Source organism: Saccopteryx bilineata, chromosome 2, assembly GCF_036850765.1.
Source record: "Saccopteryx bilineata isolate mSacBil1 chromosome 2, mSacBil1_pri_phased_curated, whole genome shotgun sequence".
NCBI lineage: Eukaryota > Metazoa > Chordata > Mammalia > Chiroptera > Emballonuridae > Saccopteryx > Saccopteryx bilineata.
In genome coordinates this window covers 324,647,165-324,663,854 of record NC_089491.1, presented here as the reverse complement: position 1 = coordinate 324,663,854, position 16,690 = coordinate 324,647,165, and the positions used below count along the sequence as shown (strand labels likewise).

The following is a 16,690-nucleotide window of genomic DNA, read 5'->3' as shown; positions in this document are numbered from 1 at the left end:
GGGAACTTTAGTTAAGAGCCCTGAGTGACCTGATCAGAATGTGGCTCAGTGGATAAAGCATTGGACTGGGATGCAGAAGACCCAGGTTCGAGACCCCAAGGTCACCAGCTTGAGCGTGAACTCATCTGGTTTGAGCACAGCTTCACCAGCTTGGACCCAAGGTTGCTGGCTTGAGCAAGGGTTTACTGGATCTGCTGAAGGCCCATGGTCAAGGCACATATGAGAAAGCAATCAATGAACAACTAAGGTGTCGCAATGCACAACGAAAAACTAATGATTGATGCTTCTCATCTCTCCATTCCTGTCTGTCTGTCCCTGTCTATCCTTTTCTCTGACTTTCTCTGTAAAAAAAAAAAAGCCCTGAGTGAACTTCTCTTGGATGCAAACACCAAGAAACTGAGTGAGTGAATGACCTTTGTATAGACATAAAGGAATGCATGTGAATGGGCTTTTAAGAAATTAGCTGAAAGAGTTCTAGATTTCCTCTTCCTTTGTTCTTGTTAATTAGCAAAAGAATAAGAGTGTACTGACCAAAATTAGCCCTTTCTCCATGTCAGCAAAAAGTATATAGTTCATTCTCTCCCCTTATCACCGGATGTCCCATCCCATTAATCCTGTTACCTTTGTTCTTCTTCTCATCAATAAAAGCTGAAGGAGAAGAAGATTCAGGAGATTTGTCTTCTTTGGCAGCCTCTCCCTCTTCTTCTTCACATCAGTTTGTGTCCTGAGCAGATTTTTTTCCATGTGTCACTGGTAGTTCCTAGCTGGCTGCAGTACTACATTCTGTACACAGAAGTATTGCTCTTCAGACTTGATTCCGAACAGATTTGCTCAGATGGGTCTTGGTCTACTTTATATGTGAGGAGAAGCAGAGCTTTCTACCCCCCAAAATATGTATTTTGGGAATATGAATTACTTTATGAAACAGAAGACTCAGAAACCACCTTTGAAACTCCCACCTTTAACTGCCTGTAGGAATTCAGATGAAAGAACCTGCTTCAAGAAAGGGAGCTATTGCTTCAGCAGCACAATGAACTAAGACTGGCAGACAGGAAAAAATCCTGCAAAAGCAGTGTGCTGGACTCCCCACTGTGTCCCACTGCTTCTGGGTGGCCCAGCCAGAATTTGTTTACTAAATGTTTGCTCTTTCTCATCTCCCTGTGAATTGTCTCCTTTTCCTTTGAAGCCTCAGCCTCCTACCTCCCCCTCCTTAATTCAGAATAGCAAATATGATAGATACGTGAATTCCAAACTGCCCTCTTGATGTTCCGCTTATCTGTCAGACCTCACCCTTACTGAACTATCACCCCTGAGACAGAGAAATTCCAGAAAGCTGATCAACCTGCCCCAAGAAGGAGCATTCCAGAAAGCTGAAATCCTAAAACTGTAAAAGGGAGCATACCAGAACTTTTGCCTCAGTATCCCCTCAGGCTCTCCCAAACACTATATAATTCGCCTCTAGTCTGTAACTGGTGCTCTTCTCCCCGGGAGAAGTGCTTGGCAAGATTCCTTTCTTTTAATAAAGCCTGTTACTCTGGTCTTTCAAACTCCCATGGATTCCAACATTTGGTGCTGAAACTCGGGACAGGGTACTAACTGCCTGGACGATCCCTCTTTGCCGTCCAAACTTACAACCAGGGAAGCAATGGGCAATGGCAGCTTGTCCCAGGCTTACTCCCTGATTCTGTTTGAACGTGTAATTGTAGATTGATTGGCCAGCAGTCTAACCCTGTCCCAAACCCCTGCTGGATCAGTGTAAAGCCAGGAGCCACGACCACCACTATCAAAGCAGCCAGGCCCATGCAGGTTCGCATTGGATTCGGACAGTCGGTAAAGAAACAATGGAACCAAAAACTGATAGGTCATTTTCTTTAATTCTAGCTTGCACCCGGCGGGCAAGTAAAAACACACACTGGGCTCCAAAACCCACTCACATTCAGTGCTCACAAAGCCACTGACTTATCCGAGCTTCCTAGAATCAAAGGTTTCTAGCTCACCAGGCTTATTCTCCTCAGTTCCCCATCTCCTTCCTTATCCCAGATACAAACTCTGCACAAACTGGCATCTCACTCAGCACTCCGCCATGTTGGCTGCTTCTCCTGGCCATATGGCCTCTTTCTGCTCTCTGCTCTGCTCCCTCTGCTCTCTCATGCTAATCATCCCAGGAACCAAGACAGAGCAAGCTCTCATTCTGCTCTCATTTTATAGTGTAGAAATTCAAACCTTTAATCCAATATACAAAACAGGGAAGTCTCTAATACAAAGTCACTTCTCTGAGGCATGATTGGATTGTACCACCCCACAGCAAAAAGGGTAGGAAAGGCTTAATCCCAAAACCAAGCCCCAGGCTACAAGCATTCTGCCTGCCTTTAGCCCACCGCAACACACATTAATATCACCTGGGCGACGGCCTCCTTGTGAGCAGCGTCATCTTTAACAAAGTGAGCATAATACATTTTATCTGCCCAACAATCAAAAAGGTAAGGAGTTTCTCCCTCCCCCTTCCCCAGTTGGCCTCCAAATTTCTCTCTAAAAGCACCCCTTCCTGGTTAGACGGTTTTGACTTTGGACCCCATATCTATGAGTGGTCTGCCTCTACTCCTTTATGGACTTCTATGAAAGTCTAGGTGAGCCTAGCCAGGCCCCTCTTCTACGTCCCGGGATCTTAGCCTTGGGGTGATGACCTCCTGTCTGAGACTCGCTTTCTAAGAAGATTTTCTCCTCTCGGAACTGTGACTGAAGGCGGGAACACCCCTTTCTCTCACCAGTCTCCTCTACTGTGGGCTCCTCTCAGTCCAAACTGTCCAGCCAGGCTCCCCTCGGAACATGGGCTCCTTCCAATCTCAGGCCTCAGAGATTACTCCTCTACTCCTTCGGGACTCACCCTACTCTCTGAGGTTCACAGTTTGGGAGGTTTCTACTCTGAGCAGCTAGCTTCTACAGACTTCCTCAAAAGTCTAGGTGCCTAGCCAGGTTGCTTTCTACTACCAGTACAATATCCTAAGAGATCTTGACAACTTTTGCCACTGGATGGGGAGGACATCAGAGATTCCTTATGTGCAGGCTTTTCTTCTCCCTTCTCTCCTGTCCTTAATTCCTGTACTGCTTGTTCTACACGCAGGCCACTTTTGGCCAAAGAAACCTCACCTAAAACCTCCACTCCTAATCTTTCCTTCTCCGAGGACTCCCAATTCTTTCCTCCTCGTGCCTGACCCCGGGGGCACCCCTATCTCGGGACTCCTCTCTGGTCTCTCTGCAAATCTTTTTTGCTCAAGTCTTCCCTCCAGAAAACCCCCTCCCTTTGCAAAATCCTGTTTCTCATTCCCTTACAAATACCAGTCTCCCTTTCTCCTCCCCTGCTGGCCAGGGGCCCCTCCCTTCTCCACTGTGTTCTTCATCCCCTCCCCCCTCCTTAGAAGCTGTGGCTCTGGGTGCAATGCCTGTCTCTTCTCTGACCCCTTCTCCTTCCTTAGAAACTGCAGTTCTGTCTGTCTCCTCTCCGACCCCTCCTCCCTCCTTACAAACTGTGACTGTGCCTCTTTCCTCCTTGCCCTCTCCTCTCTCCTCAAAGCTATAAATCTTTTTTGACTCCTCTGACCATGTGGTACCACACTAGTACTTTACCCTCCTCCTCCTCCTGCAGATTCTGACCCTCCTTCTTTCCTTCCAGCTATTCACACTGTCCATCTGCCTTCTCTCTTCCTCCCCTCTATGGTGACTACTCCCTGCCATCTCAAAAAACTTAAAAAAGGAGAATTGTATAATAAGCTATGTGAGTAAGTAATCTGTCTTATCTCTTTATTTGTCAGAAAATATCTCTAGTATAATATTAATTGAAACAAGTAAAGTGTGCTCATTTAAATCTGTTACTTTATAATTTGTATATGAAGTCTATGTTTAATGTGTAACTGTGTCTGTTTCTAAGGCCTTAAACCAATAATTACCCACCTCATAAACCAAGGCTTACTCATCCCCATGAACTCTCCCTGCAATATTCCCACACTTCCTGTTCAAAAACCTTCAGGGGCTTATCGCCTCATACAAACCTTACACCTCATCAGTGAGGCAATTATTCCCCTCCATCCAGTAGTTCCTAATCTCTACAAGTTACTGTCACACATTCCCCCAAACACCACTCACTTCATAATCCTAAACCTCAAGAATGCCTTCTTTACCATTCCTCTACACCCTGACTCTTACTTTCTGTTTGCATTTACCTTTATTTAAACTGACCTGGACACTAATGCAGCCCAGCAACTTACATGGACTATTTTACCCCAGGGGATCAAAAACAGCCCACACCTGTTTTGGCAAGCACTAGCTCAGGATTTAGCAGCATGCAATCTCAAAACTAGTACTCTCTTATAATATGTAGATAACCTACTCCTCTATAGCCCCTCCCTGCCTGCCACCCTTCTTAACTTCCTCACCATGAAGGAATATCATGTCTTCTCTGCTAAGGCTCAACTTCATTCTCAGTCCCTAGTCTATCTAGGCATCACCTTAACCCCCACCACCTGAAGTCTCACCCTAGATCGAACTCAGACCCTCTGCAGTCTCCAACCACCTACCACCATGTATCAAATTCTTTCTCTCCTCAGTCTAATAGGCTTCTTTAAACACTGGATTTCCAGTTTTGCTTTCTTAGTCAAGCCTCTCAATGAGATCTTCTGAGCATGGCTTTTAAGGTCTATAATGGCCAAGGAAGTAACAGAAAAGGCAAATAAGGCCCAAAAGAAGTCAGGAAATAACCAGCTTTTGGCATATGCTCTTAAAGCCTCCAGCACCCTAAAGGACTTCATAGGATTCCATCAGGGCCCTGCTCCAGAGTGGAAAGAAAGGTCATTGAACTGAAGCCTGCCAGACTTCCCAGCCCCACCGATTGACATATCTGTGCTGTGGAAAGAGGGACACAAGAAGGTAAGCTGCCCCCTTGCTCTATGGAGGGAGGGTTTAGTCTCTTCTAGCCCTGCTCCAGCTACCTGTGACCTGACCTTGCCCAGCATGCTGGGAATTGCCACTGAAGGCCCAAGGACATCATTCACATGCCTAAGGTATTTCTTCCAAGTAGCAGATAAGCTAATCTCATTTCTTGTAAACACAAGGGCCATCTACTATGCCTCGCTTGAATATTTGAGTGTTATTTATCCCTCAAAGATCTCTACTGTGGGTATTGACAGTTTGATTGTGTTGCTTTACTTAATATATGGTATCTCCTTTATTCCTCTTGTCTCAATGCCCCATGCCTATTGTAGGCTGGGACCTGCTGCTAATTCCAACTAAGAGCAGTGGTCACTAGGACTTAAACTCTAACTGAAAAGTGTAGAAATGTAACCACCCTTTCCCTAAATGCTTGCAGGATTTACAGTTTACTCAGCAAATTGTTCAAATATTGTTCAAGAGGTGCTTCCAGCATTACATCACCCAAGGACTGACTTTCACATGGTCAGGTCCACACACCGTAATCCTGACAACTCCCACTGCTGCTAAAGGTGACTCTTTCTTCCACCCTAACCATCTGGAGCTCAGAAACAGAGAAACAAAACCGACCCCTTGTCCTTCTACTCTCTATTCACCTCTCAGCCTGCTTCACCCAATCAGGGGCTTTTTACTTGTGTGGGACCAACACCTATATGTGTCTCCCTACTAATTGGACAGAAACCTATACCCTAATCTATCTCACCCCAAATAACCTAATCCCACCCCATGAGCCTCTTCCAGTTCCTAGTACACTACCCATCAATCTAAGGAGCAAATGAGCTATACAGGTAATTCTTCTCCTTGTTGCTTTAAAAATTTCTATAAAAATAGGTCTAGGGGCAGGTGGACTGGCTACTGCCCTCTCTCTCTCTCTCTCTCTGTCTCTCTCTCTATCTATCTCTATCTCTCTCTCAAGCCCAGTGAATTCGTAAACATGGAATCAGTGGTTTCACACAAACTGGGTGTTTTGACTATTGCCTTGCATTGGTCCACTCACTCTCCTATTTATTTTTCTAACTTTTGGACCCTGCCTCTTACTTTTTTTCACTAGCTTCTTACAGAACCATATGCAGAACTTCGCCAATCAGAAAACTAGAAAAATCTACCTAATCCTATACACTAACCCTGAAACCTGCCCTCGCGAAACAGAAAAATCTGAAACCCTATATCAACAAACCTCCTAAATCCTATCTTTCAACTCTTACAGGTCCCCTAAACCTAAAGCTCTCCCGTATCATTGAAGAACAAGGAGAATGAATAGCATTCACCTCTTAATGCTTCTCAGTCTTTTTACCCTTTACATAGTAAGGGGACAAGATCTCTGGGTCTTCTTGAGTGAATAAGAGCCTACAAACGGACATGAAACATTTTTTTTAGCTCAAACTAACCGCTCTCTCCAGGGCTGCCAGGAAAGAATATCTTTAACTTTACCATGGAAGAACTTTCACCCACCGCTATACAACCCTCCTTATCTCTGCATTCCTGATCTCCAAATACTTGCTCCCTTCTTTATCAAGTTCCTACAGGTCTGGATGAAAGAGATCTCTAGGATTACCTACAATCAAATGCTCCTACACTCCTATTCCCCAATACCCCAAGGAGAACTTCACGAGGGAAATATCAAATAGGTAGGAATGACAGCAGGAAGAAGACGCCCCTCAGCCCAAAAAGTTCTCTCCTGAATGTTCTCCAAACCCCCTTCCTTTAAAACCACACATACTCAGTCCTTCTAAAAACTTACACCAAGAGGTTCTCTGTCTCTAAAAATCTCCACATGTCCTCCCATTCGAGAGGAACCAGACCAGCACGTCTCATGAGGCTCATCCAGGAGACCATGTATCACCAAGTCACCCCGTCCAATCTGCACTCGCAGCAAGCAATTAACAATTATTACCTCGCAAAATTTTTTTACTTCCTCAGGTTTTTTGAGACATCGCATGGTTCGGACCTTACAGCACGGAAACTGACAACCTCCTTAACTGGATGGGGAACTTGGCTTGGCAAGGTTCCCTTCTTGAGTTCTCTCCAGAAGAAGCAATAATTTTCCAATTTTTCTCCTCTTTCTCCTCACCACCCCTCACCATATATTATAAAATTAATAACTGCCTTTCTTTTATATGTAACCATAGAGTTGAGAAATGATAGATATGTGAATTCCAAACTGCCCTCTTGATGTTCTGCTTATCTGTCAGATCTCACCTTACTGAACTATTGCCCGAGACAGGAATTCCAGAAAGCTGATCAACCTGCCCCAAGAAGGAGCATTCCAGAAAGCTGAAATCCTAAAACTGTAAAAGGGAACATACTGGAACTTTTCCCTCAGTATCCCCTCAGGCTCTCCCAAACACTATATAATTTGCCCCTAGTCTGTAACTGGTGCTCTTCTCCCCAGGAGAAGTGTCCAGCAGGGTTCCTTTCTTCCTTTCAATAAAGCCTGTTACTCTGGTCTTTCAGACTCCCATGGATACTAACAAAATAAACATTAATTACCTGAATTGTCCTGGGGACCCATATTGTTAAGCAACCCCCATATGTACAGACATAATAAATTTGGTTATTTTCTCCTGTAATCATTTTCATGTCAATTTGATTATTAAACCAGCCAGAAAAAAATTAAAAGGTAGAAGAAGATTTATTTTTCCCTCTTTCACATATGTGATTTGAAAGTGTCACATTGGTTCCAGGCAACTTTCCAAGGGTTTTCAGAGCTCCACCCCCCACACACAAAAAAGGAAAGCCAGGATTTTCTAAGCTGACAGATGTTGTATGGCTGCTTGATAAATTCTTCAGGAATTTGCGTGGAGAATATAATTATGGCCTACCTAGTGTCAGGCTATTAGGAAATAATGACCTACAAGACCCTAATAGTCTATATCACCAAACAATTTTAGACTGTAATAGGCAGTTAGACAGACATGAGCAGAACACAGGCACAGGTCAGCAGACTGAAAACCCCAGTGCCTAGCAGCGGGCAAACTGAGGAGCAAGAACCTTGCTCTCAGGGTTACCTTTCCTCCACCAGCATCTTACTAGTCATGCAGGTTAAACCTCCTTAACAGGGGAATGAAGTGGGAGGCCAGACAATAACCCTAGCAGGAGAATGTAACTTTTATCAAATGTACTAAAAACTGTTACATGCTTTCAGCAGACATGGAGATGAATTGCAACACCACTACTGATGTATCTTATTCCTTTAGACCAGGGGTCAGGAACCTATGGCTTGCAAGCCAGATGTGGCTCTTTTAATGGCTGCATTTGGCTCACAGACAAATCTTTAATTAAAAAAAATAATAACGTTAAAAATATAAAACATTCTCATGTATTACAATCCATTCATTTCCTACCGCTCATGTTCATGGTTGCGGGTGGCTGCAGCCAATCACAGCTGTCCTCCGTGACAACATCAAATCTTTATTGGATAATGCATAACATACACAGGCAGTTGTATGGCTCTCATGGAATTACATTTTAAGATATGAGGCGTTCATGGCTCTCTCAGCCAAAAAGATTCCCGACCCCTGCTTTAGTCACATCAAATTGCCTTCAGGATGGTTTCTATTATGTAGAAGGGCAGTTTATTCCTATGTTCCAGCAAACTGTTCTGGAGGACCAGGCTCTTGACAATTTTACACCTACAAAGCCTCAAACCACCCCAGCTTGATGGGAACACTCCCTTGTACCTGGTTGCAATTGTTATCTGCTAACTATATATATTTGTAATGTCAGTCATGGTAACCTCCTGGCTGCCTAGTCTGACTGGTCCTTGAAAGGCATCTGTTGTTTTCATTCTTTTCATCTTTTTTCATTATTATAGCTTGTTGTTGCATGCAAGGTGCCTCCTATGTAAATCTGCTATAAACTATATTCCTAAACCTCCTATGAGACTTTCTAATGCTAAGATACATGCTCAATAGCAAATGATTGCTTCCCTGTAAAATTAATCTTATAGAAACAAGAGAGTCAAAATTAACAGTGGGGAATGGTAGGGAAACTTTTGAGTTTAAAACTTTAGCTTTAGTTATAGTCGCTAAGCTTAATGTTTAATACTTTAAGTTGCAGTCTTAACGTCTTAACTAATGGGCTTAGGGACTGATGCATGTAAAAAGTTGCTGTTCCAAGCAATTAACCATTTGTCAGGAGCACAGCAATCGATCAAAGTGGTGTCTGTGAAGTGCCCAACCAGACCCTGACTTCAGGCGGCCTAGGAGCAATGAACTGTTTTCCCTGAATTCCAAACCCCTTACCTACTCTTTTCTCCTGCTATTAAAAAGGACAGCTTGAGATGAGATGTTAAAACATTTTTTAGAATACATAACCTGCTGTCTTTTCAGATCACCAGCTATCTGAATAAAGTACTCATAAAGATTCAATCTCTGTCACTACTTTATTGGCTGTGTAATGACAAGCAGCACAAACACTGACTTTCTGGTTTCAAGACCTGTTCAGAACAACCAATGGGAGGAATAGAGGTCATGAGGAGCATGTCTGGGAAGACTCACAGGGCAGACGGTATTTGAGCTGAATATTGAAAATTAGATGCAATTTCCCAAGTTGACAAAGTGGTGTGAGAGGAAATATTTCATCAAGGGAATAGTAAGATTATCCGAAAATGCAAAAGAGTATGGTTTATTTATTCAACTAGAGAGTGGCTGAAAATATCAGGTGTTAGGTATAAATCAAGCAAAAGCAAGATTATGAAAGACTCCTTATGATTTACAGAAGTGTTTTTCAAAGTTTTTTTTTTTTAACACATCACAGTAATATATACTTTTTGTATAACACAAGTATGGACCTATGTAAAGCCAGAAGCCATGGCCAGGGCCACCATCAGAGCAGCCCAGACCTTGCAGGTTCGCATTGGATTCAGACAGTCGGTAAAGAAACAGCAGAGCCAAAAGCTGATGGGCCATAGTCTTTAATTCTAGCTTGCACCCGGCGGGCAAGTAAAAATACACACTGGGCTCCAAAACCCACTCACATTCAGTGTTCACAAAGCTACTGACTTATCCGAGTTTCCTAGAATCAAAGGTTTCTAGCTCACCAGGCTTATTCTCCTCAGTTCCCCATCTCCTCCTTCTCTCTACACAAACTACACAAACTGGCATCTCACTCAGCACTCTGCCATCTTGGCTGCTTCTCCTGGCCACATGGCCTCTTTCTGCTGCTCTCTGCTCTGCTCCCTCTGCTCTCTCTCATCCCAGGAACCAAGAGGGCAAGCTCTCGTTCTGCCCCCATTTTATATTGTAGCTTCACAACCTCTAATCCAATATACAAAATAGGGAAGCCTCTAATACAAAGTCACTTCTCTGAGGCATAATTGGATTGTACCACCCCACATCAAAAAGGGTGGGAAAGGCTTAATCCCAAAACCAAGCCCCAGGCTACAAGGATTCTCAACACACATTAATATCACCTGGCGACGGCCTCACGTGGGCAGCGCCATTTTTAACAAAGTGAGCATAATACATTTTATCTGCCCAACAACCTATAAAAATTATAATTAGATAAGATTTTATATCTTGTTTCATAAAAATACTATGGACAAAAGACAGGGCCACATACTAAACCTGATAAATCAGGCAAGGCCTGCATGGTGGCCTTATAAAATCAGAGACCTAAAGTAACCACATGGAATGGTGTGAAATTAAAGCTTTGTAAATAAAATCAGTTCATGAAAGGTAGTCATGTCCTAGGGATGGTATTTTTCTGTAACAATGACCAATCTTTACTTTAACTGAGCCTGTTGTCTTTTTTTTTTTTAATTTATATAACATACCTGATAACATACCTTTGGAATATCAAGGTAATTTTTTTCTAGACCCCCCACAAAGAACAACTACAGCACCAGAGCAGAAACCATGAATCTCCTCATTGTTGTTAATTACCATGATAACTGTTAACTGTTACCCTTCCTATACTTACAAATGTGAAAGAAGTGGGTGTCTACTTGTTTCACTTTTTATCCAACCCTAGAGATCTCCACTGCTTTGCTTTCTCCTTCCTCCCTAATCTATTACCAATGAATTTCATTAAGTCTTCCCCTTTCATTCTGATGTATAAAATAAAGAATAAAATTGCCATTTTCCAGAACATTTTCTTGATCTGTTGAGATCTTTCTTCCCACCAACTGTTATCAGTTTGGTTCAAATAAACTAAAAAAAAAAATACTTTTAGGTATGAACGTTTCTTACATTGACAGTACTCAGATGTATTATTTTCTAAATTGTGTTTCTTAGTTGATTCCATTCTGTTTTATTTCATTTAAAGTGCTGGTTTTGACCAAGTAAATTGACTTTCTGACACATCAGTGGGTCACCTTTTACATTATGAAAACTGCCGGGTGAAAAATTTAGTTACTAAAGGTTTCAAGCTGCTTTTGTGATGACTGGAAAGATCTTTGTTATGGTAATATAGAGACGGGTTTAGAGGTGTGAGATTGGAAGTGGAGGAAAGAGGCAGAGGATTATCACTCTCCTCCAAACAAGTGATTGTGACTATGCAAGAGTTAGATTTGTGGATTGTGGGCAGGAGATATTTGAGAGATAAATGGGTAGAATGAGCAGAATTTGGTCACTTACTCTATTTGAATGTTTGGTGTTGCTGAAGGAGGTGGATTAACCGGAAAGGTTTGAGGCTAATAGATTAGATAACAAGTGTGTGTCTAGGGGAAATCACAAGTAAACAGTATACAGAAGAAGAACCACAGTTTTGTTTTATTTTCTAATAAGAGAAGCTCACTACATTCTGTTGTTCTCAGTGTGGTTTGGGCTTTACTATGATTCTGTAATTTTTAAGTAGAACATATTTTAAAAGTATGCTGGCTCTTCAGACCTTTACAGTTGCTTGATCCAAGGGATCTAAAATCTCATGCTGGCTAAAGCAGAATCCCTCTGAGAGGGTTCAAGAACGTGTGCTGCCTGACAAGATCCTGACTGGATCTTTGCAGCAGTCTTATGGCTGTACCTAATGAGGCTCTAACTGATCTTTAATTCATATAGAAGAAAACGGAGTATCTATGGTGTTTAGTAATTGCTCCAGTCTTCACTCTTGAGAGGCTGAAACTAAAATCTACCAACTCTAGTGCTCTTCTTTACTTCTATGCTTTCCTCAAACTTAGATACTTTATTGTTCACAGATGACCCTGCCTTATACTTTTAAATTTAGACTGCCTGACAATTTTACCTTAAAATATTTCTGTACTTTCACATTTTCAACCTGTCTTTAATTCTTTATTGCTATGAATCCTCCCTCTCTGACTGTTTTCCTGGTTCCCATCACCCCTTTCTCTTCCGAGATCAATCTGCTGTCCATTTGCTCTCTAAGATCAATATTTGCCAGCATGTGCTCTTTGTAAACACTTCCTGTGGATAGTTCTATTACCCCCAATTTTTTGTTGCTGTTTAGAAACTGCTTTTCTATCTTGAAATGATTGGATAAAATATATAAAATTCACCTTTTCAGTTTTTATTTATATATTTTGTAAGATCATCTTCCTGGAGAAATAAAGAGCAGGAAAGATGCAATTATCAACAATCTAAAATATTAAGCCCTGGCCGGTTGGCTCAGCGGTAGAGCGTCGGCCTACCGTGCGGAGGACCCGGGTTTGATTCCCGGACAGGGCACACAGGAGAAGTGCCCATTTGCTTCTCCACCCCTCCGCCACGCTTTCCTCTCTGTCTCTCTCTTCCCCTCCCGCAGCCAAGGCTCCATTGGAGCAAAGATGGCCCGGGCGCTGGGGATGGCTCTGTGGCCTCTGCCTCAGGCGCTAGAGTGGCTCTGGTCACAACATGGCGACGCCCAGGATGAGCAGAGCATCGCCCCCTGGTGGACAGAGCATCGCCCCATGGTGGGCATGCCGGGTGGATCCTGGTTGGGCGCATGCAGGAGTCTGTCTGACTGTCTCTCCCTGTTTCCAGCTTCAGAAAAATGAAAAAAAAAATATTAAAGATAAGTGTAGCATCCACCGGGTGCGAGAACAAACGTCGGAGACTTTCAGGAGTTTAGATCGTACTTTATTGGCCAAGATTAACCTGCGCAGGGGCAAACTCCCAAGATGGCCAGAGACACCGTACCCACAAGGGGCTGCAAATGAGAGTCACGCCTGGTGCTTACAGCTAGGTCCTTATATATCCTAAGTGAACAAGCATTATACAGAAGCAAATGTGGCAGCTAGCTATTCGTTAGGGAGGTTGCACGCAGCATAGCAACAGGGGCCAGGTCTAGCTTAGTGGCGAATTTCAAACATAAACTTCTGATAAGGGTCTCTGACCAATGGAATGCAGGAAGTTTGTCCTCCTTTGTGCTGATCTTCTTTGTTCTCAGCCTCACAGGGGCCCTATCAGCACTTCCTTGTTCCTGCTCCTTTAATAGTTACACTATGGCAGCCACAGCACACCTCCCGAATCTAACAATAAGTACTACTGATGCTGATGTTAGTTAGAAGTCCAGGTGTGTGTGTGATTGTGTGTGTGTGTGTGTGTGTGTGTGTGTAAGAGGAGATATTGCTTTAATCTATTTGAAATTTTTATTTATTAAAATAATAAGTAATAAAGAATAAAATAGAGTAAAGATATAAGTTATGAATATATTAGTGATGTCAGTATAATGCACACTGTGGTGTCTGGTGAATTTAATTTACAAAAACAAAATCAGTAAAACACTCTATCTCACCTACCTTGATTTTGGAATAGTGAAGTAAGGCTGGTAATGATCTGGAAGCTAAGAGCGAAGTTTTATAAAGTGATACCTGTCTAGTCCTAATATCTTAGTTTTGAGAAATTAACTCGCCCTGGTCGGATAATCAGTTGGTTAGCGCAGCATCCCGATAAGCAGAGGCTGCAGGTTCAATCCCAGTCAGGGCACATACAGAAACAGATTGATGTTTCTGTCTCTCTCTCACCTTCACTCTCTCTCTCTCTCTCTCAAATCAATAAATAAAAATTGAAAAAATAAATAATTCTTAAAAATGTTTTTGAAGCACTTCATATAGCAAAGTTGAAAGAATTTTATAGTAGGTTAATTATTAACATTTTATCACCTATGTTTTATATCCATCTTTCAGTCTGTTTCTGTCCCTCTCTGTAGATGGACAGGATGGATGGATGAATAGAAAGAAAGGGAAAGAGGTTTTTTCCCCTAACCATTATGACACTCATCCCCTAAATATTTTAACATTTGTCTCCTAAGAATAATACATTATTTTATATAAGCCCAATACAATGACTTATACCCAAAAGTTGAAAGCATACTGTTACCTATTTTAAAGACTTTCATAATTTTCCCGTTTTCTCAATAACATCCATGGAATTTGTATTGGAAAATTCAGATACTACCATATTTCCCCATGGATAAGATGTACCCTTTTACAAAAAATTTGGGGTCTAAAAACTGGGTGCATCTTATACAGTGGTTGTAAATTTTTTTTATTTGCATTTTCCACTTTTTTGCACTTGTCTTTGTGCTCATTGTTTTGCACTTGTTACCGGTATATTATGGTAGGTTAGGTTTTGCCATGTTCTGCCCAGAAATGGCTCTTAAAAGATTTTTGCACAGTGCTAAATTCAAGTTAAAAGGGATCCAGTTTGCAAAAGTGAATGGAAATCGTGCTGCTGAATGTAACTTTAGTCCTCCTCCAGCTGAGAAATCAATCTGAGACTGGCTACAGGAAAAAGAAACCCTCCTGAAAATGCCACAGCAGAAAAAGTCCATGGGAGGCAAGTCAGCAAAATGGCCTGATTTAGAGAGGGAATTGAAGATATAGATTGAAGAGCAAAGCGCAATTGGAATTCCTGTGTCCACAAAGATGGTTCAGCATGAAGCAAAAAGAATTACTGTTGAAAAAGAAGTTACTGGCCCTGGCCAGTTGACTCAGTTGTAGAGCACTGGCCCAGAGTGTGGAAGTCCTGGGTTTGATTCCTGGCCAGGGCACACAGGAGAAGCGCCCATCTGCTTCTCCACCCTTCCCCCTCTCCTTTCTCTTTGTTTCTCTCTTCCCCTCCTACAGCCAAGGCTCCATTGGAACAAAGTTGGCCTGGCCAGTGAGGATGGCTCCATGGCCTCTACCTCAGGTGCTAGAATGGCTCTGGTTGCAACAGAGCAATGGCCCAGATGGGCAGAACATTACCCCATAGTGGGTGGATCCCAGTTGGGCACATGTGGAATCTGTCTCTCTGCCTCCCTGCTTCTTACTTCAGAAAAAAAGAAAGAAAGAAAGAAAGAAAGAAAGAAAGAAAGAAAGAAAGAAAGAAAGAAAGAAAGAAAGAAAGAAAGAAAGAAAGAAGTTACTGATTTCAAAGGAGGACACAATTGATCCTTCAGGTTCATGAAATAGAATGGACTAAGCATGCATACATGCACCAGACTTGCCCAAAAGATGCCTGAAATCTATGAGTAGAAGGTCCTTAAATTTCATCATTTTGTCATTCAAAGTCAGAAGCCACATCAGTTTGAGTTAAGACAGATTGCAAATATGGATGAAGTCCCCCTTCAATTTGATGTCCCAAGTAACAGAACTATTGGTAAAATTGGGTGAAACTGTAATTGTGAAAACAAGTGGACATGAAAAGAGCCATTATATATTGTTCTAGCTTGTTGTGCCAATGGAACCAAGCTGCCTCCTATGCTGATTTTCAAATGCAAAACAATGCCAAAAGAAGACATTCCTAGAGAAGAGATTTTCCACAATCATGACAAGGGTTGGATGGATCAGGATGGGATGAAGATCTGGTTTGAGAAAGTTTGGAGAGGAGACCAGGTGGGCTCTCACGTAAATCTGCCTTATGGGTGCTTGATCAGTTCAGGACACACATAACAAATACACAAAGAAGATTGCTGCAGAGCAAAAAACAAAACTTGCAATCATTCCTGGAGGCTTGACATCCCAGCTCCAACCACTTGATGTCAGCATTAACAAACCCTTCAAAGCTGCCATGAGAGACAAATGAAACCAATGGATGAAGGGTTCTGGGGACAATTTGACACCAGCAGGAAAAGTGAAGAAATCAACTGTAGGAGAAGTTTGTACCTGTGTGAAAAGATCCTGGGATAATATCAAGATTGAGATCATTGTCAAGTCATTTACAAAGTATGGCATTTCAAATGCCATAGATGGAACTGAGAGTGAGTCAACATATGTAGATAGAGATTTGTCATCAGACACAGATGAGGACAAGCTAATGGATGGGAGTTTTAACAGTAATGAGGAGTTGTATGAATTTTATGATGAAGAAAATTTGAGTTCAATAACTTTATGTAATACAGTTTTTTCATTAGTTCATTTTTTTCTTTGATGTTTTTCTTTCAATTATAGTTGACAGTTAATATTAAGTTAGTTTCAGGTGCACTGGATAAAGGTTATGCATCTATATAATTTACAAAATAATCCCTCAATAATTCTAGTACACACCTGGCACCATACATAATTATTACAATATTATTGACTATATTCCCTATGCTGTACTTTACATCCCTGTTGACTAATTTGTAACGGCCATTGTATACTTCTTAACCATTACACCCTAATTAGTGACCTTTTTCATTTGTCTATCACTACATTCATGTATTTTTTTAATGTTTTTTTTATTTGAGAGGAAGAGGGGGGAAGAGAGAAAAAGCAAGTGTTGTTTCAGTTAAGTTTATCATTTAGTTGTGTAGTCCCTGAATGCTTCTTATACATGCCTTGACCAGGGGTCAAACCCACAACCTGTGGTAT

The 16,690-nt window shown here is 42.0% G+C and overlaps 1 non-coding gene across 1 annotated transcript; it reads left to right on the top strand.

Annotated features, from left to right (window-relative positions):
- The first annotated feature begins 12,526 nt into the window (after positions 1-12,526).
- Positions 12,527-12,602, top strand: TRNAG-ACC (transfer RNA glycine (anticodon ACC)). The gene has a single exon. It is a non-coding gene; the product is annotated as a tRNA-Gly (tRNA).
- The last annotated feature ends 4,088 nt before the right edge of the window (positions 12,603-16,690 follow it).